The following is a 27,267-nucleotide window of genomic DNA, read 5'->3' as shown; positions in this document are numbered from 1 at the left end:
TACTCTTCACCTTCATCTTTAGCTTTCATGGCTTCTTGCCAAGAATCGCGTGGTGGGGGGACTTGCTCAAGATGTTACATCGAACATATAGAATACACAAGGAGAAGCTCACTCAAGAGATAAGAAGAGAGATGGAGGCGAAAACGTTTTCTTGCTGATTGCTTCTTCTTATTCCCTATACTTTTCAATATGCACAAAGTATAGATAAGATACAACATAAAGGAAAGTTGCCTACTAAGTCAAACAATGCATAACCGACTACACTAGTGGATTGACGCTATAACTATGCTAGTTGTAAATAGGTGTAACAACCTGAATATAATAAGTAATGAGTCAGTGGCCATGTAACTTTCATAATGACCATCGACATGCTAAGTGTAGACGTGTGGACCCATCTAACGAGGCGGTCCATCATCGATATCCGCATGTGTTGAGCTTGTCATTTCAACACTCCCCCTTAAGCTCAACTGCATCTCTGTAACTCCAAGTAAGCTTCGAAACTTTTGAAGCTTTTTTGTACCCAATGCCTTCGTGAAGATGTCAGCTATCTGATTCTCTGTTGTTAGTATCTTCTCTCTCACAAAGTGGTAGTGTACCTCAATATGTTTTGTCCTGGCATGGAACATAGGGTTCCTAGCCAACTATATATTGCTCATGTTGTCACAATAAATGACAACTGGACCTTCCACCTACACATCTAAATCAACCAATAACTTTTGCAGCCATACTACCTCACATGCTACAACAGCATCATCTCTATACTCAGCCTCTGTACTCGACAAAGCAATTGTAGGTTGCTTTTTGCTACTCCAAGCAACTACTGCACCACCAAGAGAGAATATGTATCCGCTAGTAGATATTCTATCAGACATACTACTAGCCCAATCTGCATCTGTGTATCCAAATACCTGTACATCTGTACCTGTCTCATAGAAAAGTCCATAATGTAATGTGGACTTAACATATCTTAATATGCGTCTGATTGCATCCAAATGTGGCTTTCTAGGTACTTGCATAAACCGACTCACAAGACCAACAACGTAGCTCAAGTTTGGCCTTGTAATGGTCATGTAGATCAAACTTCCCACTATCCTCCTGAACATAGTAAGGTATTCTATCTCATCCCCAACATCAGCACTCAACTTTACATTCTGCTCTAACGGGACTGAAAGTGGTTTGCATGCTGTCATACTATACTTGGACAACATATCCAAGCCATACTGTCTTTGGGATAGCCATAAACCATCATCACATCTAATCACCTTAATGCCAAGGAAGTTCCTTAGCTCACCTAAATCCTTCATCTCAAACTTTTTCTTAAAAAATTCATTGACTTCAGCAATCCCACTATCACTATCACATGTAATAATCAAGTTATCCACATAGATGACTATGATGACCAAACCTATATCTCCCTTTCTCACATAAAGTGAGTGATCAGCATCAGAAACATAAAAGCCAATATTGACAAGATACTCTCTGATCTTGTTAGACCATGCTCTAGGTGTTTGCTTGAGCCCATAGAGCGCATTCTTAAATTTGCACACATACGTGGGATGCTCTAAATCTTCATAATCTACTGGCTAATCTATATACACTTCTTCTTGCAAATCACCATGCAAGAAGGCATTCTTCACATCCATTTGCTGCAACCTTCAACCTTTGGATGTTGCCAAAGCAATCACATATCTGACAGTTTCCATCCTAGCAATTGGATTGAAGGTTTCATCATAATCTATGCCATATGTCTGGGCATAGCCTTTTGCAACCAGCCTAGCTTTGTACCTACTAATAGAACCATCTGCATTGTGCTTAATTTTATAAACCCACTTACATCCAATAGCTTTTTTGCCCTTCGGAAATGATACTAGATTCCAAGTCTTATTGGCCTCTAATGCAGTCATCTTCTCATCCATTGCTGCATCCCAATGAGTATGACCAACAGCATCCTCAAAACAAGTGGACTCAACATCCTCAACTAGTTTCACCATATAAGCATAATGGTGAGCTGGATAATCTTTAAAACCAAATCTTTTAACAGGATATCTGACCCTGCTAGATCTGCGTACCACCGGATTACTCAATGGAGCCTTTACATTATTATGAGCTCTTTGTACATCTAGTGTCCTCACTGAAGGAATGCCAAGCTTATCATCCAAGCTCTCTGAGTCACTCGAGTCTCCATCAAGAACTGCATCAATGCCTTCTGACACTTTATTCTTTCCTTTGTCTTCACCTGTAGTGCTACTAGATGCACCTGAAGATGTAGAGCTACTCCTTAGTCTCCCAGACCAAGGACTGCCAGATGATGTCTCTGGTCCACTAAGAGTCTATGATTCTTGCTTTTCAATCTACACATGAGTGTCATGATCATCTAACAATGATACCGTTTCTGCTCTAAAGAGTATCCAATAAAGACACATTTTTCTGCCTTTGGATTAAGCTTCTTTCGTAGCTCATCTGGCACATGAACGTATGCAACACAGCCAAATACCTTCAAGTGCGATACATAAGGCTTCTTGCCAGTAAAGCATTATTCAGGAGTCATCCCATAAACTGCAGCTGTGGGAGTTCTGTTCATAATATAAACAGCAGCATGAACAGCCTTAGACAAAAAATGCTTAGGCATATTCTTTTCAGCCATCAAGGCGCGTGCAACTTCTGCAATATGCTTGTTTTTCCGTTTTGCAACACCATTTTTCTGTGGGGTATACCTACATGTGAATTGTCTCTTTATCCCATGAGACCTCAGAAAATCACTGAACTCATTCGAGAGGTACTCTCCCTCTCCATCTGACCTCAAGCACTTTACTTTCAAGCCAGTTTCTCTTTCAACTGCATTCTTGAAAGTTTTAAACTGCTCAAACGCTTCACTCTTTTCCATCATAAAATATACCCACAGCTTTCTAGAACAATCATCAATGAATGTGACAAAGTATGAACTGCCTCCAAGAGATATATTTTGTGTAGGCTCCCAAATGTCTGTATGCACAATATCAATGATATTTCTGCTTATATCTCTGTCATGTGAAAAGGGTTATCTTACCTGCTTACCAAACTGACATGCTTCGTATACCTTATGAAATTCTGCAACTCTAAATGTCAACCCTTTGGACTGCATTAATTTCAACCTTTGTACATTGCATGTTCAATGCGTTTGTGCCAAATTTCAATATCTGCAACAACACCTTTTCCTTTAGCATACATAGCAGCATTCATAGTAGGAATTCCAGCATCCAGAGTAAACATACGTCCAACTCTACTTCCCTTTGCTACCAACCTGCACTTGCCATTGAAGTCTTCTACAAAGCAGCCCTTTACATTAAATCTGACTTGCAGCCCTTGCTCTACCATTTGACCAACTGACACCAAGTTCTTTGTAATAGATGGCACATGTAATATATCTGAAAGACTCTTTGTCTTACCATCATGCAAGGACAAGGAAAATTTTTCAATGTGTAAAATTGGGTGGCATGAATCATCACCTGTCTACACATAATCTACATTTTACAAATCCTGCATCTCTCCAAACCATTCTGCATGGCTGGTCATATGATTGGATACACCTGAATCAATATACCAAACATCATCATGTGTTCCCTTTCTTGTAACAACATTCAACATATGCTGCATAACAAACTGACGTTCATTTTTATCTTCATTATGTCGTGAAGACGATGCATAGTTTCCCTGTTGCAACTCACCATTGCGAATATCATCTTTCTTAGCATAACATTGGGCTGCAATATGACCTGTTTTGCCACAGTAGTGACACACAATACCAGAGTTGTTAGAGCCTCTGTTCTGCCATCCACCTCTTCCTCTAAAGCTCCCCCTGCCTCTAAAGTTACCACGACCTCCTGAAACCTGCATATCTCCAAATTGCTGATTCAATCTATTATGCTGGTTGTCACTACCACGTCCTGTACCACGGCCTCTTGAAGAGAACCTGCCACATCCCCTTCCTGAACTGGAGTAGAAGAATCTGTTCACTACTTCTTTCAGATGTCTCACTCTGCATGTTGATCTCTTTAGTGATCATAAGGAAGACCAACTCATCGAAATCTGGAAATGGCTTTCTGACATATACGAAAGTTACAAAATACTTCCAAGCCTTTTCATTGTTAAGTCCACCCAAGGTAGACGACACCAAATCATCATCATCAGGCATTTCATCAATCGCTGGCAATGTATCTGCAATGGTCCTTACCTTCAATGCATACTCATTGATAGACATATTCCCTTTCTTCAATGTATTCAACTCTTTCTTGAGTTGAATCTTTCGTGTCTTTGTATTTATGGAAAACATACTTTCAAGTATGGTTCAAGCTGCATATGAATTCTCTGCATTTCTAATATGTCCCAGCATATTATTGTCAATTACTGCAGACAGCCAATACATGACCTTATTGTTTTTTGCATTTCATTTCTTCAGTGTCTTTGTCTCTTCTGCAGTTGGAGGATCACTCACCTCTGGCTCCTTTTCTTCACCTGAAACAAACTCATAGAGGCCTTTTCCAATAAGGAAGTTCATGACATGGAACTTCTATGAAGGGTAGTTGTTCTTGTGAAGCTTCTCAATGATGGGGCTTCCACTGTTCTATGCCATTATCACAAAACTAATACCAAACAGCAAGCAAATCTTCTGCAACCCTCGACCTGTAGTGCACAGTAATACACCAGACAGCCTTTTTCACTGTCTGCTCAATAATACATGCAATCTGCAACTTGTTTGCAGATAAACCTTATGTTTGATTCCTGCAAATACCTCAAGAATTACAGATTCGCAATCTGTAACCTGCGCACCCACTTTTGGTCAAAACAGCCGAAATCACAGTGTATCCTGAAACTGCTGTCCACAACCTTGCGGCTCTAAATCGGGGCCTGAAACGGCCTCAGATGTCCAAAATAACTGTGGAAAAGCCTTAAAGGGCCTATTTGCAAAATACATAGCGCTCTTCGCGTATACCAAATCTCACTGCAATTTGAGATTTTTGCTCTGCCCTACTTCCGGTGCCTCCACAGGCACTATCCGAGAGAGAGAGTGGAAGAATGGGAGAGCTTCTTACCCGTTGCTTGCTTGCTTGAACCTTCCTTCTTCTCTTTTACTTCAGCCTTCGAAATCAGCCTCTCTCAGTGGCGCGGCTCTGATACCATGTCAAGAATCGTGTGGTGGGGGGACTTGCTCAAGATGCTGCGCCGAACACATATAGAATGCACAAGGAGAAGCTCACTCAAGAGACAAGAAGAGAGATGGAGGCCAAAACGTTTTCTTGCTGATTTCTTCTTCTTATTTCCCACACTTTTCAATATGCACAAAGTATAGATAAGATACAACATAAAGGAAAGTGGCCTACTAAGTCATATTGTTGGTACGCTTAGATGGGTACATGGAGTTAGTATGGTTTGTAGATTGACAGATTATCTCCCATGATGACAATGTGAATTGCCCAACCATGAGTAGACATGTTGAGTTTGGATGCAAGGAGGATTAGACCCCTTTTGCCACACAACATGAGGATGGTAGACTATTAGAGCAATCTCCTTCAACTCTTTAAGGATAGTTGTCACCCGACCAAGCTATATAGATATACTTGGCTTCCACATGGGTTACGTACAAACTTAACATATCGTTTAATGATTGAGACATGTAGATGGGAGGGTATAAAAATCGAGGTCAGCATGTGCCAACTTTGTATGATGTGGTGTAGTCTCGTAGGTCACATTGCCCTTTTAGAGATGTTAATGCTCTCTCTCTCTCTCTCTCTCTCTCTCTCTCTCTCTCTCTCTCTCTCTCTCTCTCTCTCTCTCTCTCTCTCTCTCTCTCTCTCTCTCTCTCGTACATCACATGGCTAGAAGCAATGGGGTTCACCTAGTGTATAGCCTTGTAAATCAATTGATGAATATGGGTTGAAAGGAAGCTCCATATTGATGGCTACTATAATGTTCTTATATATATATATATATATATATATATATATATATATATATATATATATATATATATATATATATATATATATATATATATATATGAAATTAGAAAATTTTATTGGTTGAAAATGAAGATCACATTGTTTAATCCTTGATTAATAGAAAATATTTTGTAACCAATTAGAAAACTTTAAATGGTTGAAAATGAAGACTACATTGCTTACTCCTTCATTGGTAGGAGAATGTTTCACCTCTTGTTTTTCTAATAATATGATCTAGCATGGTAGAGATAGAGTTAAAGTACTTATTATTGCTCTGTGCTACTAAGTGTTGCTTTCCTCTAGCCTTCTGATTTCATTCTTGCTTGGTTTATATAAGATGTGGAGGAGTGTCCTGAAGTGCAGGAAAGATGTAGAGTTGAAGGTGCTAAGACCCAATTGAAGACCTAGTATGCGATGGAAGAAGAGGCTTTGCCAATCATTCAAGCCTTTTTCAAGCTCTTAAAAACAAAAGGAGAAAGGAGACTATTGTAGCCATCCAAGACAATGAGGGTGTCATTCACCAAGAAAGGAGACTATTGTAGCCTTAGTGAAGCACTTCTTAGCCATAGTGGGGTAGGAAGCCCTCACACTAGATGGCTAGTGGAAAACACATGATAATCTATTAGCCCCCATATGTAGACAAGGTGACACTAGACATTGTGTCATTGATTGCACAACCATTCTTAGTGGGGGAACATGGATATATGATCAACAAAATGAAGATTGGAAGTCACCAAGGCCAGATGGGCTTTAAGTGGAGTTCTATTGTGTCATTTGGGATGTCTATGATATCATATGTGAGTTTGCAAATCTGTTTACAAAAAAAGGGGCACTACTTGAGATACCAATGGAGATCGCTTACCATGCTAACGTGTGCTATAAAATCATAATCAAAGCTATTGCCCTTAGAGTGAAGTTTCTTCTACCAAAGATCATACATAGAGATCAATATGGATTCCTAAAGGGGACACATCCAAGATGCTATTCTTAACTTGGCCCTTTCTATAGATTTAACACTACAAAGGGATGGAAAATTTGTGCTCATAGATATGCATATGGATAAAGCATACGATTGAATACGATGGGATTTTATCCTTGCCACATTCACATGGATGGGTTTTAGGTTGCCTTCTATAAGATGATCAATGGGATCTTTGTTAATGTTGTCATATTAGTTCAAGTAAATGGCTTAATTTTCCATAGCTTTAGAATGAGGGCATTCGTGAAATAGGGGTGCCCCTTGTCATCCCTCTTATTTGCTATCATAACAAATCAGCTTCTTCGACTCATGGAGTACAAAATCAACAGGGTTACCCCCTAGAGGGCTTGCCATTCCCAAATGAATACCACATTTTGCATGCAACTCTTTGTATATGATAATTCAAATATCGTCAAGACCACAAAACAAAATATCGTCAAGACACAACTCTTTGTATATGATAATTCAAATATCGTCAACAGGGTTACCCCCTAGAGGGCTTGCCATTCCCAAATGAATACCACATTTTGCATGCAACTCTTTGTAGATGATAATTCAAATATCGTCAAGACCACAAAACAAAATGTTGATGCTTTATTGGATGCTTACAACACATTATGCTATATGTTAGGATAAGTAATCAGCTAGAATAAGATAGAGATCCTTCTCTTATCCATTGGTGGGAGGAGGAGGAGTGGTTCAAACAGTATGGATTCAAAGCTATCAAACAAGGGAAAGTATTTTAGTATTTAGGGTATCCCATGGGGATAGAAATCATAGAAAAGCAAAGGTTTCAATGGTTGGTGAATAAGGTAGAGAGCAAAGTGGCCAAGTTTTGTTAGCGGTATCTAGAAAACTAAATATTCTAAATGCCATAATCAATTTGAGAGCTGCAATTGTGGTAGTGACAAATTCCTTCTTTGAGAAGTGCAAATATTTTTGGTGAGGGTATGCCAATGGTAGCAAATGTCATGACATTGTGTGGAATCTTCTACACGAATCTAAAACTAATGGAGGAGTGGGTGTTGAAGTAGTGAGCACAAAAGCAAAACGCTAGCACTAAAGATGGTGTCAAGGCTTGACCAAGAAATCTCTTAGGCAGTCATTATGACCAAGTGCATGTCAATGGAAAAAGTAGTCAAAGGCACTTGGGAGTACCTTACATGGGAAGCTGTACTTTTGGTAGGAATGGAGTTTAATATTAAAGAGTTGGAGGAAGATGAAATCAAACTCAAGTTTCACCTTACCATACTAGAAAATCGAGTGGCTTCGATCCAATCCAAGAGTTGCTTTTGTGGCAGCCACAAACCCCTTCTTTGAATCAAGCTAGCAAGTAATTGAGAAGAAGTGTAAATATTTTTCGTGAGGGTGTACCAATGGTAGCAAATGGCATGAGATTGCATGGAATCTTCTACATGGATCTGAAACTAATGGGTGGAGTGGGTGTCGAACTAGTGAGCACAAAAGCAAACTGCTAGCACTAAAGTTGGTGTCAAAGCTTGACCAAGAAATCCCTTGGGCAATCATTATGACCAAGTGCAGGTCAACGACAAAAGTAGTCAAAGACCCTTGGAAGTACCTTACATGGGAAGGTTTTCTTTTGGCATGAATGGAGTTTACGATTAAAGAGTTGGAGGAAGATGAAATCAAACTCAAGTTTCACCTTATCATACTAGGAAATTGAGTGGCTTTGATTCAATCCAAGAGTCACTTTTTTGGCAGCCACAAATCCCTTCTTTGAATCAAGCTAGCAAGTAATTGAGAAGAAGTGCAAAGATTTTTCGTGAGGGTATACCAATGGTGTTGAGATGACAAGCTCAACACATGCGGACATTGATGATGGACCGCCTGGTTAGATGGATCCACACGTCTACACTTAGCACGTCGGTGGTCATTATGACTCTCACATGGCCACTGACTCATTACTTATTATATTCAGGTTGTTACACCTATTTACAGCTAGCATAGTTATAGCGCCAATCGACTAGTGTAGTCGGTTATGCATTGTTTGACTTAGTAGGCCACTTTCATTTTATGTTGTATGTTATCTATACTTTGTGTACATTGTAAAGAGTGTGGAAGAAGAAGAAGAAATCAGCAAGAAAACGTTTTGGCCTCCATCTCTCTTCTTGTCTCTTGAGTGAGCTTCTCCTTATGCATTCTGTGTGTGTTCGGCGCAACATCTTGAGCAACTCCCCCCACCACGTGATTCTTAACAAATGGTAGCGAATGGCATGAGATTGCATGGAATCTTCTACATGGATGTGAAACTAATGGGTCGAATGGGTGTCGAAGTAGTGAGCACAAAAGCAAACTGCTAGCACTAAAGTTGGTGTCAAAGCTTGACCAAGAAATCCCTTGGGTAGTCATTATGACCAAGTGCATGTCAACGCCAAAAGTAGTCGAAGGCCCTTCGGAGTACCTTACATGGGAAGGTGTACTTTTGGCACGAATGGAGTTTAAGATCAAAGAGTTGGAGGAAGATGAAATCAAACTCAAGTTTCACCTTACCATACTAGGAAACTGAGTGGCTTTGATCCAATCCAATAGCTACTTTTTTGGGAGCCACAAACCCCTTCTCCGAATCAAGCTAGCAAGTAATTGAGAAGAAGTGCAAAGATTTTTCCTGAGAGTATACCAATGGTAGCGAATGGCATGAGATTGCATGGAATCTTCTACATGGATGTGAAACTAATGGGCGGAATGGGTGTCAAAGTAGTGAGCACAAAAGCAAACTGCTAGCACTAAAGTTGGTGTCAAAGCTTGACCAAGAAATCCCTTGGGCAGTCATTATGACCAAGTGCATGTCAACGGCAAAAGTAGTCAAAGGCCCTTCAGAGTACCTTACATGGGAAGGTGTATTTTTGGCACGAATGGAGTTTAAGATTAAAGAGTTGGAGGAAGATGAAATCAAACTTAAGTTTCACCTTAGCATACTAGGAAACTGAGTGGCTTTGATCCAATCCAAGAGTTACTTTTTTGGGAGCCAAAAACCCCTTCTCTGAATCAAGCTAGTAATTGAGAAGAAGTGCAAATATTTTTCGTGAGGGTATACCAATGGTAGCAAATGGCATGAGATTACATGGAATCTTCTACATGGATGTGAAACTAATGGGCCGAGTGGATGTTGAAGTAGTGAGGACAAAAGCAAATTTCTAGCACTAAAGTTGGTGTCAAAGCTTGACCAAGAATTCCCTTGGGCAGTCATTATGACCAAGTGCATGTCAATGGCAAAAGTAGTCAAAGGCCCTTCGGAGTACGTTACATGGGAAGGTGTACTTTTGGGACGAATGGAGTTTAAGATTAAAGAGTTGGAGGAAGATGAAATCAAACTCAAGTTTCACCTTACCATACTAAGAAACTGAGTGGCTTCGATCCAATCCAAGAGTTGCTTTTTTGGGAGCCGCAAACCCCTTCTCTGAATCAAGCTAGAAAGTAATTGAGAAGAAGTGCAAGGATTTTTCGTGAGGGTATACCAATGGTAGCGAATGGCATGAGATTGCACGGAATCTTCTACATGGATGTGAAACTAATGGGCGTAGTGGGTGTTGAAGTAGTGAGCACAAAAGCAAACTGCTAGCACTAAAGTTGGTGTCAAGAAATCCCTTAGGCAGTCATTATGACCAAGTGCATGTCAATGACAAAAGTAGTCAAAGGCCCTTCGGAGTACCTTACATGGGAAGGTGTACTTTTGGCACGAATGGAGTTTAAGTTTAAAGACTTAGAGGAAGATGAAATCAAACTTAAGTTTCACCTTAGCATACTAGGAAACTGAGTGGCTTTGATCCAATCCAAGAGTCACTTTCTTGGGAGCCACAAGCCCCTTCTCTGAATCAAGCTAGTAATTGAGAAGAAGTGCAAATATTTTTCGTGAGGGTATACCAATGGTAGCAAATGGCATGAGATTACATGGAATCTTCTACACGGATGTGAAACTAATGGGCGAGGTGGGTGTCGAAGTAGTGAGCACAAAATAAAATTGCTAGCACTAAAGTTGGTGTCAAAGCTTGACCAAGAAATCCCTTGGGCAGTCATTATGACCAAGTGCATGTCAATGGCAAAAGTAGTCAAAGGCTGTTCGGAGTACCTTACATGGGAAGGTGTACTTTTGGCACGAATGGAGTTTAAGATTAAAGAGTTGGAGGAAGATGAAATCAAACTCAAGTTTCACCTTACCATACTAGGAAATTGAGTGGCTTTGATCCAATCCAAGAGTTACTTTTTTGGGAGCCACAAACCCCTTCTCTGAATCAAGCTAGCAAGTAATTGAGAAGAAGTGCAAAGATTTTTCGTGAGGGTATATCAATGGTAGCAAATGGCATGAGATTGCATGGAATCTTCTACATGGATGTGAAACTAATGGGTGGAGTGGGTGTCGAAGTAGTGAGCACAAAAACAAATTGCTAGCACTAAAGTTGGTGTCAAAGCTTGACCAAGAAATCCCTTGGGCAATCATTATGACCAAGTGCATGTCAACAACAAAAGTAGTCAAAGGACCTTGGGAGTATCTTACATGGGAAGGTGTACTTTTGGCACGAATGGATTTTAAGATTAAAGAGTTGGAGGAAGATGAAATCAAACTCAAGTTTCACCTTACCATACTAGTAAACTGAGTGGCTTAGATCTACTATAGTCGAGAGGAAGGATGAATGGCCTACCTCAAGAGTTTTTCTAAAGAAACACCAATTCAAATCCCTAGTCACAACTAGAGGGAAGAAGATGGTGCATACCAAAGGCAAAAAATACCTAGAATCAAGGAAGAATGATGTCTTCCTTAAGCAAGAGATGGAAGAAAGATCCCCTTTTCCAAGGGAGCGTTGGAAGGCTTGTCGTAGACATGCATTAGACGTTTCCTTTTCCCTTGGGATCTATTAACATATGTTCTTCCCTTGAATGACTGTGTTTTCATATATATGCTCCTTCAACTTCATATTTGTGAATTATCTTTGTTGTTAAGTTTTTTATTTGGTGTGCTTTTTGATTAAATATACTAATTTTGTTATTTTCATAGGCATGCCTTATCATAAGTATAAACTCAAAGGAATAATGCATATATTTTTGATTAAATAAATTCATTATATAGTTACTTTCATAGGATGCCTTATCATAAGTATATAAACAAAAAAAAAAACCAAATATTACAAGTTATAATTTTGAGAAAAAAAGGTTTGGGGGACTTGCCATGTGGAAGTCCTCATGTTTGCCATGCAACACCCCTCAAAAACTTTCTATTAATATGTATTACATTAAAAATATTTTTATCAAATTAATTTTTTTTCCTTTAAAGGAAATTCAAGCCCCCAATAAGAATGGAAATGCCATTTCTTGCAACAAGCTAGAAAATCTCAAAGATGAAACTTGAAAGAAGCTTTACAAAGAAAGGGGATCCAACCATGGACATGGTTTATTAGTTGTACCTAAAGGCAAACTAATAAGAATTTATGTGATATTTTTTGTATTTGCTACCTATAGAAAAAGGGAAAATTCTTCACCTCCCCATCATTACTAAGGCCTAAGAGGAATAGGGAGAAAAATATATAGTAAGAATCTTTACAAGTCCCATGATGACCCTTACCTTAAAAATAAAATATACTTGAAGTAAAATTCAAAAGTGATTTCAAACAATTGTTTTGTGTTGTGGCTTTAGCCTTCTATTGAGATGTTAGTGTATAGGCTAAGGTGGATCGTATGGCCTATTTGCATGCTGATCAAAGTGTATGCAAACTTTATTTATGTATCTGTGTGTGCATGTGCATATGTGCATGTGCTTGGCTTTGCATGGGTGAGTCTTCCATTCTTATGAGTTGGGCCTTTTCTTTGTGGTTGCTCTAATTGGAAATGGTTCTTAAACTTGCCATTGCTCAACTAATGGCTACTTTAGCCATGATGATTACTTGAGACATGCATAATGACTACTTGACCATATGTAGTTCGTTTACATGGGATCCAAATTGGAGACACACCAAGTGGTAATAAGATAATGGAGATTTACACATTTAATGCAAATTTTGGATTTGTTGAAGATGATGTTCTAGCTTGCAATCACATTGGCATGGAGACTCTTTTTCTCTTTTTCCCTTAAGACTGTAAGTGGTGCATAGATTGGAGCATCTCCCCCCTTTGAGATTGACATTGACATGTCATTTTAGATTAGAAAATTCATGATGTTCCATTTCATGTTAAGCCATTGATACATATATCATCCTTGTCTTTGTTTGTTTGTTCAATTCCGTCATTTCATTGTCACTTTCAATATGTAGTGATATTGGATGTTGGTTAGAAGCACATGCACACCATTGAAATTCTTTCACCTTCTTTAGTAATGTAGGTCCTTTTTTCTACCTTTTCCCTCTTGAATAATTTATAGTTTACACTTTTGATATATAATGCTCATTTTTCTAAAGTGTAAATATGGTCTATAGGATGTACAAATGAGGACAATCAGATTTTCCTCATTATTTGCATGAAGAAATGATTTAAATTACTTTAGTGGTTGATATATACAATGTAAGTCCTTAGGGACTTTGTTGTAGAAATGTTGACTTACCTTGAGAAGTTAGCACTACTATCATCATACATTGTATTATACATGAACACACGAAGTGTCCATGAATCAAGCATTGTAATCCCTCTCTCCTTATGTAAAATATTAGGTCAACATTACAAATAACCCAAAATGACATGAATGTTCAAACACATCTTGATAGGATGAGAAAGAAAGAAATAAAGTTATACTAATGCAAAAGTACAAAGTGACCTGTGAGCTCCAAAGCATTACATATATATCCATGAATGATTCGTCCATTAAGATACATGTGAAAACAATATTGAGTCAATGTCTATAACTAACAAAGGGTTGAAAAAATGGTGGGTGTTTGCTACACTTGGATACAATCCAATAATATCCTTGTTGGGTGTTATAATATAAAAAACTAAGATATCCAAGTCAAAGTATAATGCAATGATGAGCTTCTATGGCATATAATAATGGCTTGGATCTTGCTATGGTATCTTATTCTTTGATGAGGGGATTGTGGATGGGGGACATTTGTTGTGTTGGATCTCTAGAGATGGATCTAATATTGTGTTAGATATCTAGAGATGGCTCTATTTTCACCCCCTTGGGGTGGGCTGTCAAAGACACTATGTCTCTGCCTAGTGCCATCTAAGATGATGAATCTAGAGTAAATTAGGGGTGTCTCTAATGTGTAAGTTATGATAATATATATGCATAGGGAGTTGTTTGGAACAAGGCCTAAGTCATGGATGGAGCTTCTCATATAATCTCATGTGGAATTGATGGCATGCTACTATGAATCAAAAGGAGACAATCTTTAATAGTGGTTGCTACAATCACCTTGTACACCTCCTTTATGGTTAGTGGCCTTGATGCCCCCTTCCTCCTCTTCCGATTTTAGATGCAATATACAACAATATGGAAGTGTGGAGGGTTTCAACATCATTGTTAACAACCCTTGGAAGTCAATGTACTGTTTTCAGGTCACCATAACCTATTATCAAGTACACCTAGTTGCCCTTTGCATGGAGGATCTACAAAAGTAATCCCTAGATAAATAATGGTGTGGCATGGTCAAGTGGCTCTCCTTCATATTTAAATCATATTTGTAAGATTGTGTGAAAGGCCATTTTTCTTAGTTTTCCAAGGTTCATCGTGAGGTGCCTATCCTCATAGGGGATCTGTGAAGCATCTTGATTGCATTGTAAGCATATTTGATATAAGCGTGGTGCCATTTTCAATCTATGGAACACAATGGGGATCAATAGTCTTGCGACAATGGTGCACCTAGCCCTCCAAGTAGTCCTTTGTAACTTGACACCTTGTTAATCTATCTCCCTAGTACATCTAAATCGTGTGGATTTTTAATCAATCTAGCTTTGGTCAAAGGCTGTGATAGATCCTATGATCATGTGCCCTCCCTCCTCATTGATGGCCTACAATGTGAGGACATGGTCCAATGTAGAATGCCCTCTCTTAAAGCTTGCCTATCTTAAAGTTTCAAGTCTATACGTCTTTTCTCAATGAATCAACTCCTATTATATCTTGTCTAGTGTGTGGCCACTCATGACCTTCTTGTAATTACCTAGTTCCATAAGATCGTCTTCTTTTAGGATACATATAGTGATGTTACTTTGCAAGTAGTTGGGAAGCCATCACATGTGGTATGATTAAACATGTGTGTCAATAAAAGCCAATATCTTAAGTACATGGAAAAATGTCTTTGCTACCCAACCATCATGATCATGTGCTATCTCATTCTCAACTTTCCTAGTGGCAACTTATACCATCCCTATTGTGAAGAAACATGGGGCTGATGGCCCAACTCAAGTAGGTTAGGAAGTGGAGCTATATAGAAGCATGAGAGAAGCATATAGCAAGTAAATTGGGGTGGGGTGATAAAGGACTTGGAAGAGGCTCCACACTTCTTTATATTTCTATCCCAAGGGTAATAGTCATATAATTCTTGTGCTCCTAAAGCCACCTCTCTCTAAAAATGAGAATGGGCTTCATGATATTTTGAAAGAGCCAAAATTGAAGACAAAACATAATTTTTTTTCTAGAAAAAAAAGGATAATAAATTCATGTGGGTGGCAAAATGAAAAATATAAGTAATATGGTGGAATAATTATCATTGGGGTGAACATGATGTATTGAAATCTCCTTTGATATGTTCTTAAGTTAGATAGCTTTATGGATACAAAGACTAGTGATGTACATATGCTATGGTGTGAACTAGTTGTACATACATATTCTACTTTTGAAATGTAAAGGAACATTTTTTTATTTGTAACATTCATGATGTGCATTGTGTATATGATTTAAGTGCATTTCTTAAGGAGTTTAAAGATGATTCTCCTTATAAATTTCATTGTATTTTTCCACTCAAGATAGGAGATATTAAATTTTATTTAGATTAAAAAAGATATCTTTTCTTAAAGAGAGAAAAAGTGTTTGGACCATCAAAAGAGAGGCACCATATCAAACAATTGTTAATTCTCTTATTTTATGATATATATTTCACAATCAAGAAGTTAAAACAAATATTTTATAGTTTACATTTTAAGTTGGTCCTTTGGGTACAAATTCATTGAGGCACAAAAAGTAAGAGGAGGCTCATGGATCATCTAAGACAATGGATAGTTGCATTTGTCTGTTAGCACTGCACCCCTTGCATCCTCCTTTTGATTTTCTCAAAATTTTGACTATTACAACACAATGGATTTCTTGTTTTTTCTTGAAATTCTCCAATACTTCAACAAGGTGCCATTGAAAACAAGTGCAGAGGTCAAGAGCGTGAGAGGGAGAGAGGGTAGAGATATGAAGAGGGAAAGAGGAAGGGACATGATGATACAAAGAGGAGAAAATATTTTAGGCAAAAAAGAGGGACCCAAGTGGTTATAATTGCATGAAGAGGGTGATGAATACTAATGATTGCTGGCTCCATCTCACGTTTGGTGGCTGCATCTCCTCCCATGTTCTTATATCTTGCAAAGGACCCTCTTTTTCATGCCCTCTTCTACCATGTGCCCACCCTATTTAGAATCTCTCTTTCTCATTTCTCCTGAATCCTAGCACTATCCTTATTTATCCTAAGATTGTTTTGCTAGTGAAAGTTCAATATTATGTGGCATTTATTTTGACCATTCTATGATTTCACTATTATCTTCTTCTAGTTCCCTCACACCTAGTTGATGGCTTCCACCCTACGTATATTTGTCAATGATGAGAAGTGCAAGCAATAAGTGCCTTTGTGAGGAGGAAAACCTATTCTCACAAGATCATTCTTGTAGGGCATTTTGCCACCAACAAGGAGGTTCATTGAACTCATCCCTATATTTGACAAGGGTGTGCATACCAGCTTGACAAGGGAGTGGGATGTTGAGGGAAGTGAGTGCTACATGCTTGAATCCCCCCTTTCCAATGAGTATGAGATGGTACATGAGCCATTGCCTTCCAAACATGGCAACTCTAGTCAAGGATAGGACATAAGTGGTGATAAAGTCAAGAATAGGCCATAAGTAGTGATGATGACGAACCCTTGTTTCAAGGCACTAGTTTGTTAGGTGTGGGACTTGATGTTGTTGACTTGGAGGAGATGCTAGAAAGAGTAGACGCTTAAGAAATTGAACCATCAAAGGAGGATTGTGTTGTCGTTGTAAGTGCCATCAATATGATACTTGGAAGCAAGACTAGTAATGTACTCAAAGCAAAGATACATGCAATGAAGGATATGTTCACAATGACAGAGATTCCTAGAATGTATGAGGGCAAATTTTTTTTGGAGCTACCACCCTCATATGGAAAGGTCTCAAGAATGGATGGTATGGAGCAAAAGTATGATGGCCACCATTGGACTAAACATATAACATCTAACATGTTAATCCCATGCATAGTGCAAGTTAACTACTATGTGGGCACACTAGAGTGCCATAGGATAAATTGCTCCTACTTTACAACCAATCACAAATTTAATAATCTATTCTTTAAGGGCTTACAAATAAGGAAGCTAGAACTCCGACACTGTGCTGATGATGGTAACAATGCTGTGTTGTACCATTACTCCCATAAGCCAATTATTTTTGTGGACACTTATAAATGTGTAGTGTAATATGTCATACCATATTATACCAATATGACAAGAATAATGCTTCATATTGGTCAACACTCTCATGTAGCCCAACCAGTCAGGCATGTCCAAGTCAATGACCACCACAAAAAGAAAAAAGATGGTGCCAAAGGTTTTAGGAATGGATAGAAGTGCAGGGCCATGAAAGCTAAAGATGAAAATAGTGAAGTCACTAAGATAGGGCCAAGATTTCATTGGCAGTAATGCTATGGGAGATTGTGAGTTTGTAAATTTCTTGAATGAGTTACCACCTCTTGTTGAGAATCAGAGGTAAACAATTTGTTGTTTTTGTCACCTATATTGATAATTAATTACTAACATTTTGTGTACATTATGGATTTCAAAGTCTTGTGCAACAAGAGAAAAAGGTGCAGTGCTAGTAGAGGAGTGCTATGATGCACTGTTTCTTTGGAATAAAAGATCAATGTATACTTTCTTCTATGGAAGTCGCTTCCCTGCAAGGTTTGCAAGCATGGAGAGAAATTTTTTGTTTTCAAGATGTCTATAAAAGGCCCTACCTCAGGCATGGACTTGGTGAATCGCATTAGAAAGTCACAAAATGGAGAATTTTGCAATGCATGGGCACAATTGGATCATACTCATAAAGTAAATGGTTGGTTACAATAGCCTACCATATGTACTTGCCAAGGTAAGATGATTTTTTACAAAATGCCATATGGTGCAAGGCATTGAGACTCATCCTTGAATGTGAAAAATACTAACATTAACCCCATCTATCTTGATGAGAATCTTTGAATCTATTGTCCTACAAACATTTGAAATCACTCTCCATCCAACACAAGAATGCACATCATTTTGCAAGGGCACTTCTGGTTGGAAAAAGCTATATGGTTTTTGAGGATTAGCAATATCCTCATATGTGGTGTCCAAAAAGGTAGCCATGAGCTTGCCAACATTTTCAATAGAAACGTGTTACTAAAATAGACAATCAAATAAAATAAACAATAAACCAAAAAGTAAGCATTATTATATTCAACGCACATTTTTGCTTGGCTGTGAATACCACTAAGGGAGTTCACATAGATAATTTCTCTAGTGAGAATATCAATATATATTAGGCTCTAATGTTCTCTACAAAGTGAAATGTTAGTAAGAAATGCATACAACAAAGAAATATACATTAAGCCCTTTGCAAAATTGCATACCTTTCGATGTAAGGAAAAAAATATGGTAGTTTGTGATTGGATCAAACATTGAGAGCGGAATTTAGGGGACGGGAAGTGCTTAAAAAATAGCTAAAAATTATGAATATCAAGGGAAAAATATTCACCGTCAAAGGCGGCGGCTCGATCTAGGACGATTTTAAGCGCCAAAGTGCTTTAAAGGCGCCCGAGTGACACTTGTTGATTTTTCATAATTTTTCAGACAGTTGTGCGGGTTGACACAAGCTACTGGCCAATGCGGGATGCTAAGCCGGACGCCCAGGATTTTTCAGAGCTCAATTCGGAGTCCGGACAGGAAAATGGCCAAGGAAACGGTCAAGATATGAAAAGGTGGACACTTGGGAGGCCAAATTTGAGCATGCCTTTTGAGTTTGGACCCCCCCCAAAAAATTTATGCACCTTATGAAGCAAAAAACGTGGAGAGAGAATGAAGAGGCATGAAAAAACGTGGAAGAAGATGGCGCCCGAAAAATGCGCCATGAATGGATGAGAGGCATCATGGCTGCTGCAAACAACCCCCCCAATGGATTATGGGGCTTCATTCCCCTCTGTCTGTGGACTCTATCGCCGCCCTTCGCCCGTGGAATGATGGCCTGGTTTGAAATTTCTGATTCTAGTCTTTCTCTCTCCTCCCTCTCTCTCTTCTAAGAGGCAGTTCATGTGTGGGAAGGAGCAATGAAGAAAGAATGATGGAGACTTGTCCGGCATGGACCGGATTGCTACACGGGCTGAGAATGGTGATTTGGGATGTTGCTGGACATGAAGTGTTGCTGTTTTCCAAATCTACAGCCATGGAAAAGAAACCCGAAACACGCGTTTAAGCGGTAAACCAAAAAATTACAAAGAAAATTTAGTGTTTTATGCTTTTGATTGATGGAATGCCGTTCATATGGACTAAGATTTGATTATGTTGCTGATTCTTCTGAGTTCTTACTGTTTATAACCAGAAATTATGAAAAACATGCATTTCATGGCTTGAAATAATGTCAAGAAACCCGAAAACCATGAAAAATGGGGAAAACAAGGGTTTTGGGCGTATAAATGGGGAAAACCGTCGATACACATCAACTAATCTTTCAATTTTGTTGCAAATGAACTAAGGGCCACAGCCCATAAACTGGTTTCAATTTTCAGCAATTTAAAAATTACAAGAAAATGAAGAAAATGGCGGGAAAATGATAAAAAAACCATGAAAAATAGGGGAAAAATACATTTGGGGCTACGAAAAATATAGAAAAATAGGATTTATGTTTGTTGATGTATAGCAAGGCTGGGGCATGAAGTTATGCTTCAGTTCAGCCTTGTTTATATGTTTTAGTGCGTGTTTCCTTCCTTTCTCCACATAAAATGACAAGGAAACCCTAAAAGAAATGAATGCAATGATGCACTATCAACGGGGAAGAGTAGAGTTGTGGAAAAAATGGTTAAATGCCACTGAGCATGAGGAATAATTTGCTGATTTTATGTGCATCGCATCTAGGACGGAATAATAATGATAAAAATTAAAACCTAGTAGCACGAAGATCACTTCGGTGCTAGGTGTTGCAGCGAGGCACAAAGCGGTTAGAAAGAAAAGCATGAAGGAGATGTTTTGCACTTGCACGCTGCTGGTTTTTAAAATGTTTGAGCACTAGGCATCCACCTCTTTGCATGATCATTTAGAGGAAATTAAAAGTATCAGAGTTAGCTCCTGGATATGCATAGCAATTGTTTTCAGTAGGCCTGTGACCCACCGTTGAGAGTGTGAGGTTCCTATGCTGTAGGCTAGTCGTGGGATCCTAAAGGGGAAATTAAGTAAGGACAATGGTACATTCCTGGATACGTTTATTTGGTACCTTGAGCGACGTTTGTGCGAAATGTCTAAATGTGGAGCGACGCATGGAGGGGCCAATCCCCAAGGTGTAGGAGAGTCGCAGAGGGTTGACGGCATTCAGCCGTAGGAGGAACCCCATGTATATGTGATTCGAGCCTTTTGGCTATGTGAGAGGGACTCCCTCTGAGGAGCAATATTGGGTTAGGATCAGTTGGACTGCAACGTATTACAAACGCAATGTTTAGGAAGGCAGAGATTTTGATAGACGCTCCTGGCCGCGAGGCCGAGGGGTTGTCTTGTGCATAGTGACGAGGTCCGGCTTGTGCATGAGCCAGTGCCGGCCCGTTTTTAGGTCCATCAGTGGTGCGTCTGCCGGGATCTGCTTAAAAGTGGCGGTTCTCGAATCCTGGTTGTTTAAGGACCAACTAGCAGTTTATGCCAGAGGATACTGAGCTTGATCCGTTATTTAGTGATAAGCATCGTGTAGCAGAAATCCAAAAGCAAGAAAGAGACGAAAGAGCTAGGCGACGTGCTGAAATTTTTAGGAGATATTCCCCTAAGCGTAGCGGTGCTGAACCCTTACGAGGGAGTGGATCTAGTGGTCTTAGGACCACAAGCAGTAAGTTAGGAGAAGGTGGAAGCTCTAGTGCTCCCCTTCCTTCTATAAGTCAGTCCACGTCAAGTACGGGAGGTGTAACCCCACCGGTCTTTATTCCTAGTGCAAATCCAATCCGCGTCATGGCGCAGCCTATTGCAATTCCAGCAGGAACGACGGATTTGCCGGCTCTAGGTTACCCGCTACCCATTTTTAATGGGCTAGTTGAGGAAGATGCGGAACTCCACATTAGGGAGTTTCAAAAGTTGATGTTTAACTGTCGCATTCAAGAAGAAGGACATTTAATGATGTTCTTCAACATGACTCTCAAAGGAAGAGCCGCTATATGGTATCATGGTTTAGAAGCCGGAACCATATTGAACATTGATGCATTTTATGGAGCTTTTCGAAGGGAGTTTGCCCCTGAAAGGGGTGGGCAATATTGGTTGCGTGTACTCAACGTGACCCGCCAAGATCCACACGAGGATATTCGTGCTTATGCGAAGAAGATAAAAGAGGTCTTCCGTAAGTTGGACACCTCTATTCCTATCCCCGCAGCTGCCCAATTGCAATATTTCCTACATGGTTTGGACTTTAATATCCAATTGCAGTTGAGTAGTGTTCCCTTGGGGGATATAGATACTGCCATTACACGAGCACAAGAGGTGGAATCCCGACTACAAGCAGCCTATGCTTCTTGCGGCAATTCGAATATGAGTTTAGTATTGGGAAACAATATGGCAATAGCTAATGGCAGTAGTGGCCAAGGGATAGCGATGGCTAATCCTAATGGGAGAGGGAACATGATACAGAGTGTCCCTTTATTACCAGCTCCCCCTAGCATGTCGATGCCGACGGGCAGTCAAATGGCTCCAAATGGTGGAGGCCAGGCGGTCAATCCTAATACCATGCCTGTGACTCAACAACCAGTGCCTAATCGAATTGTTAGGCCGATGGAGCGACATGGTAATGACCAAGGCTATGAGTCGAGTTCTTCCAATGTTCTTGGCGAGGTTAAGGACATGATGAAGCATTATACCGACATGATTACGGAGCAGTATCGACAAATAGCCGTTGATGTCAACTTCCTTAAAAAACAACAAAATTTGATAGGAAGTAGATACCCGGAGGAGGGTGCACCGTCGAGGTTTAGTTGCAAATGGTGTGGCGGGCAGCACTATCCAAGAAATTGCCCAAATGTTAAGTGCGATATTTGTGGAAAATCTGGCCATCTAGCAGCTACTTGCTGGAGTAAGATCAGTTCTCTCCAGCGAGGAAGTCGGCAACCAGGTCCTGTCAATCATCGTGGCCAAGGAAATGATCCCCAGCGAGAGGATGGGCCTAAACAAATACTTCAACGACCAAAGACTACAGTGGAAGAGCTACCAAGTGGTAGTGGGGTTAGTTTGATTGAGGCTGTACGCGTTAATGATGCTGAAACCTCTAATCTACGAGCTGTTCTTACAAGAGGTCAAAAGGGTAGAGAAGCCGACAAGGATAAGCCTGTCGACGGAAACCCTAAACAAGGCGACAAAGAAACGCAAGTTTTGGATCCTGCCCTAGAAGGGGGACCTTTGAAGCCCGTAGAGAGTAAAGCCGATAAGGAAGCACCAAAGAAGAAGGTGAAAGTTAAGAAAGAGGCAATAAAGCCAGTTCAGCGACCTAAAGAGCGGATGATTTGGCGTGAAAAGCGAGCTCTATCGAACTATCATGAATTCGATTTGGCGAGCTCTCTTTGCGAAGTCAAGCCGGATGTGAACCTTTTGCAGCTTATTAAGCTTTCCCCAGGAGTACGCAAGGAATTTAGAAAGATCCTACGTACCGGGTATATCGTAGAACCTTTGGGTATTGCGCGAGTTGGTGATGACTGGTTCGAGCATGCTGAGAAGCATTGCCCAAGGGTTGCAGCCTATGTCGATGGGATATTAGTAGATTATGCTATTGTCGACACGGGATCATCTGTTAACATTATGAGTTCTGAACTGATGGAAAGGTTAGGTCTTGCGATTCAGAAAGATACCTCCACAATTCTCAGAATGGCAGATGACAGTTTGAGACAGCCGGAAGGCTGCATTACTAAGGTCCATGTCACTGTTGCAAATGTAGAATGCCTGTTGGACTTTAGGGTGATTCGTTTTGCAGGCCGTCCAAGTTACCAAGTATTACTCGGGCGACCTTGGATCTTGCAAGCGGATTGCCAAGTAGATATACCCGCCGGTCGATTGATATTCGGCAGAGGTGCCCAGCGTGTGGTGGTTGATGCTTATCCTGAGTCCCCGCAGAGTGAGAGAGCTCCTCTATCTTCTACAGAATTGGAGACATTAGAAGATTTATCTGCTAGTGAGACATCATCGAGTGATGAGTCCAAAGAGGGATCCACCACGGAGGACATCTATCAGATCACTTTGAACGAGCCGATAGAGGCCCAAGATCGTATAAGAGATGCAGATGTTATCGAGCTAGACCTTGGTACGCTTGATGATTCGCGGCCAATCAAATTAGGGTCCATGCTCAGCACAGCAGAAAGGGAGGACTATGTGGCCTTGATCCAGGAATTCCGTGATATCTTTGCCTGGAGTTATGATGAGTTGAGAGGCATCCCTCCCAGTCTTGTTGTTCATACAATTCCGTTGAAAGAGGGCAGTCGTCCTGTACGGCAGAAAGTAAGGCGTATGCCTTTCGAATTGAGGGACGGGCTGTTTGAAGAGTTACAGAAGCTTCGAAAAGCGGGTTTGATTTTTCCTGTGCAACACACAGAATGGTGTTCACCAGTTGTGATTAGAAAGAAGAAGAATAATCAGATCCGTTTATGTGTAGACTTTAGGGAGCTGAATAAGCAGACAGTTAAGGACTACTACCCATTACCATTTATTGACCAGATTTTGGATCAATTAGCGGGTAGGGAGATATATTCGTTTATGGATTGCTTTGCAGGATACAACCAAATGGCAATTGCAGAAGAGGACAAGTTGAAAACAACTTTTATCACTGTATTTGGCACTTTTGCTTACCACGTGATGGCTTTTGGTTTATGCAATGCGCCTGGTTCGTGGCAACGAACAGCCGATAAGACATTCGGTGACATATCCCCTGAAGAGTTGAGGGTGTTTATTGATGACTTAGGGGCCGCCACCGTGAGAGAAAGGCAGTTGATCATTTTGAGAAAATGCTTTGAGCGCTGTAGACAATTTTGCATCGCCCTAAACCCACGGAAGTGTGCTTTTGGAGTACCTTATGGGCTATTGCTAGGCCATGTGGTCAGTTCGGTAGGAATTGCGACAGACCCCGAGAAGGTGAAAGTTATAGTTGCCATGGGTCCACCACGCACTCCGAAAGAGGTTCATAGCTTTCTGTCTTCGGTTGGTTACTACCGTAGATTCATTAACACCTTAGCAGAAAGAACGTTGCCACTTACAAATTTATTATCCTTTAGCTGTTCGTTTGTATGGGGTGACCCTTGTAAGGTAGCATTCGAGGATGTGAAACAAGAGCTAGCAAGAGCGCCCGTTTTAAAAGCACCTAAAAGAGGTGAGGTGTTCTATATATTCTCAGCAGCCACCATGTATAGTATCAGCTGCTGTTTAGCCCAAATTTGGGAAGAGAAGTGGTACCACCCGATTGCTTTTGCTAGTCGGAAGCTGGGGGTATCCGAAATCAATTACACCTACATGGAGAAGCTGTGTCTAGCGATGGTCTTTGGGACCAAGAAATTCAGGCATTACATTCTCTATGAGAAAGTCGTACTTTATACGAAGGCGGAGGGACTTCGACTATTGATGAATAAGTTACAGCCGCCTGATCGTTTAGCGAAGTGGTTGATCACTTTGCAGGAATTTGATTATGAAATCAAGAGTAAGCCACCAAGGTTGCAAGGCATCGTGGAATGTCTAGTGGACTTTGGGGAGCCGAAAGAATCTGTGGCTGAAGGTAGTGACATGGAGATGATATTTAAAATAGATACGGCATCTATTCCCTCCTGGTATGCTGCAATAACGCATTATTTATCAACAGGAGAGGCGGGATCCGAATTATCTAAGGCTGAGAAAAGGAAAATTAAGCAGCAAGTGTTAAAGTTTGCCTTGATCGCAGGTACATTATATCGGCAAGGGGTTGATGATATCTATCGCCGATGTGTGACGCCTGACGAGGTGCCATTCATTTTGGAAGAGTGCCATGATTCTGCTTGCGGTGGCCATTTTGCTGGACGGCTTACAGCACAAAAGGCTTTAAGAGCAGGTTATTGGTGGCCTGCCATCTTCCAGGATGCGTTTGCGTATGTTAAGAGATGCGATATTTACCAACGGCATGATAGTCGAGAGAATAGGAAACGACCACTCACCCCTATCATGGCGATACTTCCATTTGAGAAGTGGGGAATAGACTTTGTGGGTCCTATTACTCCGTCATCGACTACGCAAAAGCGGTACATCATTGTAGCAACTGACTACTTCACAAAGTGGTCAGAAGCACGTGCAACAAGGAAAGATGATGCTAAAGAAACTGCTAGTTTCCTTTTAGAGCAGATAATATGCCGGTTTGGTCCACCGAAAGAATTAGTGTCGGACCGCGGAACTCATTTCCTGAATAAGGTGATCAAAGGTTTGACAGAGTTGTGGAACATCAAGCATAACAAGACAACCCCATATAATCCGCAAGCCAATGGTCAGGTTGAAAGCACCAACAAGCAGCTTGTGGGCATCCTGTCCAAAACTGTGTCGGAAAAGAAACGGGATTGGGATAAAAAGTTATACGTGGCAGTGTGGGCCTATAATACGACTTTCAAACGAGCCACTGGCCATACCCCGTTCAAGTTAGTATATGGGGAGGAGTGTGTCTTGCCTCTAGAAATTGAGCTACCGACTATTCGGTTTGCCATCAATCATTCTTTGAGCGATGAAGACGCTCTTTTTGAGCGCTTGACGACATTGGCCCATTTAGACGAGCTTAAGTTGCAGAGCTTATTGCACCAAGAAGTGGCGAAGCGCCGAATGAAGAAGCTACACGACCTTAAAGCCAAGAAGTACACCTTCAAGAAAGGACAGCTTGTTCTGTATTATGATGCACGACGTGAATTATTCCCAGGCAAGCTAGAACCCAAATGGGATGGGCCCTATAAGATCGTTAGGATAGGAAAGAATAAATCTACAGTGTTGTTAGCTGACCTTGAGGGGATAGAATTTAAAAATAAGGTTAATCTTAATAAGATTAAACCTTATTACTTCTGATTGCACTAATGCTATGACTGCCTTGCAGGTCTAGGAAAGATCGATCAAACATCTGCAAGGAAATCGTGATAGAGGTTGATGGGTCGTCTGATCCCTTATTTAGAACACCCATATTTGGAACAGAGATATCATCAGGGAAAGCTCATTTGGTGGAGCAAAGGATACAAGGTGATTGAGCAAGAAGGCGGGACATTCATTTGGGAAATCAAGGTCTTCTGCCATCACTGCCTACAACTTTTGACGAGCATCCCTGTTGAATTCAATGATGATGGAGGGATGGAGCCTACAGTCCACCCGTTGAATATGCTGAATTTCGATTACCATAATTACGAGTAGAGTTCAGGATGGCAGAATATGTAAACCCTTTATGGACGTACACCTTGTACTTTGATGGGGCGTCCAGGGGTGCATGCAAAAAAGGAAGTGTAGGAGTTGTCATCCGCGACCCCCGACGACGCATTGTCATGAAGTTAGCTGCTTATCTCGGGGCGAATTTTACCAATAATATGGCAGAATACAAAGCCCTGATTATGGGTTTGAATATTGCAAAGAAGGGTGGTATCCGCCAGTTGTTGATAAAAGGGGACTCTCAGTTGGTTTTAAATCAACTCAATGGGACGTACATGGTGCGGAACCCGATCCTTTGTATGTACCATCATACTGCCATAGCCCTGCTAGACGAATTCGATAAAGTGTCTTTTCAGCTGATTCCACGGAATTGGAATCAGTTTGCCGATTCATTGGCTAATCTTGCGTATGAAGAGGACCTCTTCTTTAATTGTGGCCCTTGTCCTGATATATCTATTGATGGTGAGACAGGACATGGTCGTTTGTGGGGTATGCTTTCTGA

This window comes from Lygodium microphyllum, chromosome 7 (genome assembly GCF_053477565.2).
Source record: "Lygodium microphyllum isolate KBCC chromosome 7, Lygodium_microphyllum_v1.1.10, whole genome shotgun sequence".
Lineage (NCBI taxonomy): Eukaryota > Viridiplantae > Streptophyta > Polypodiopsida > Schizaeales > Lygodiaceae > Lygodium > Lygodium microphyllum.
This window is presented reverse-complemented; position numbering follows the sequence as displayed.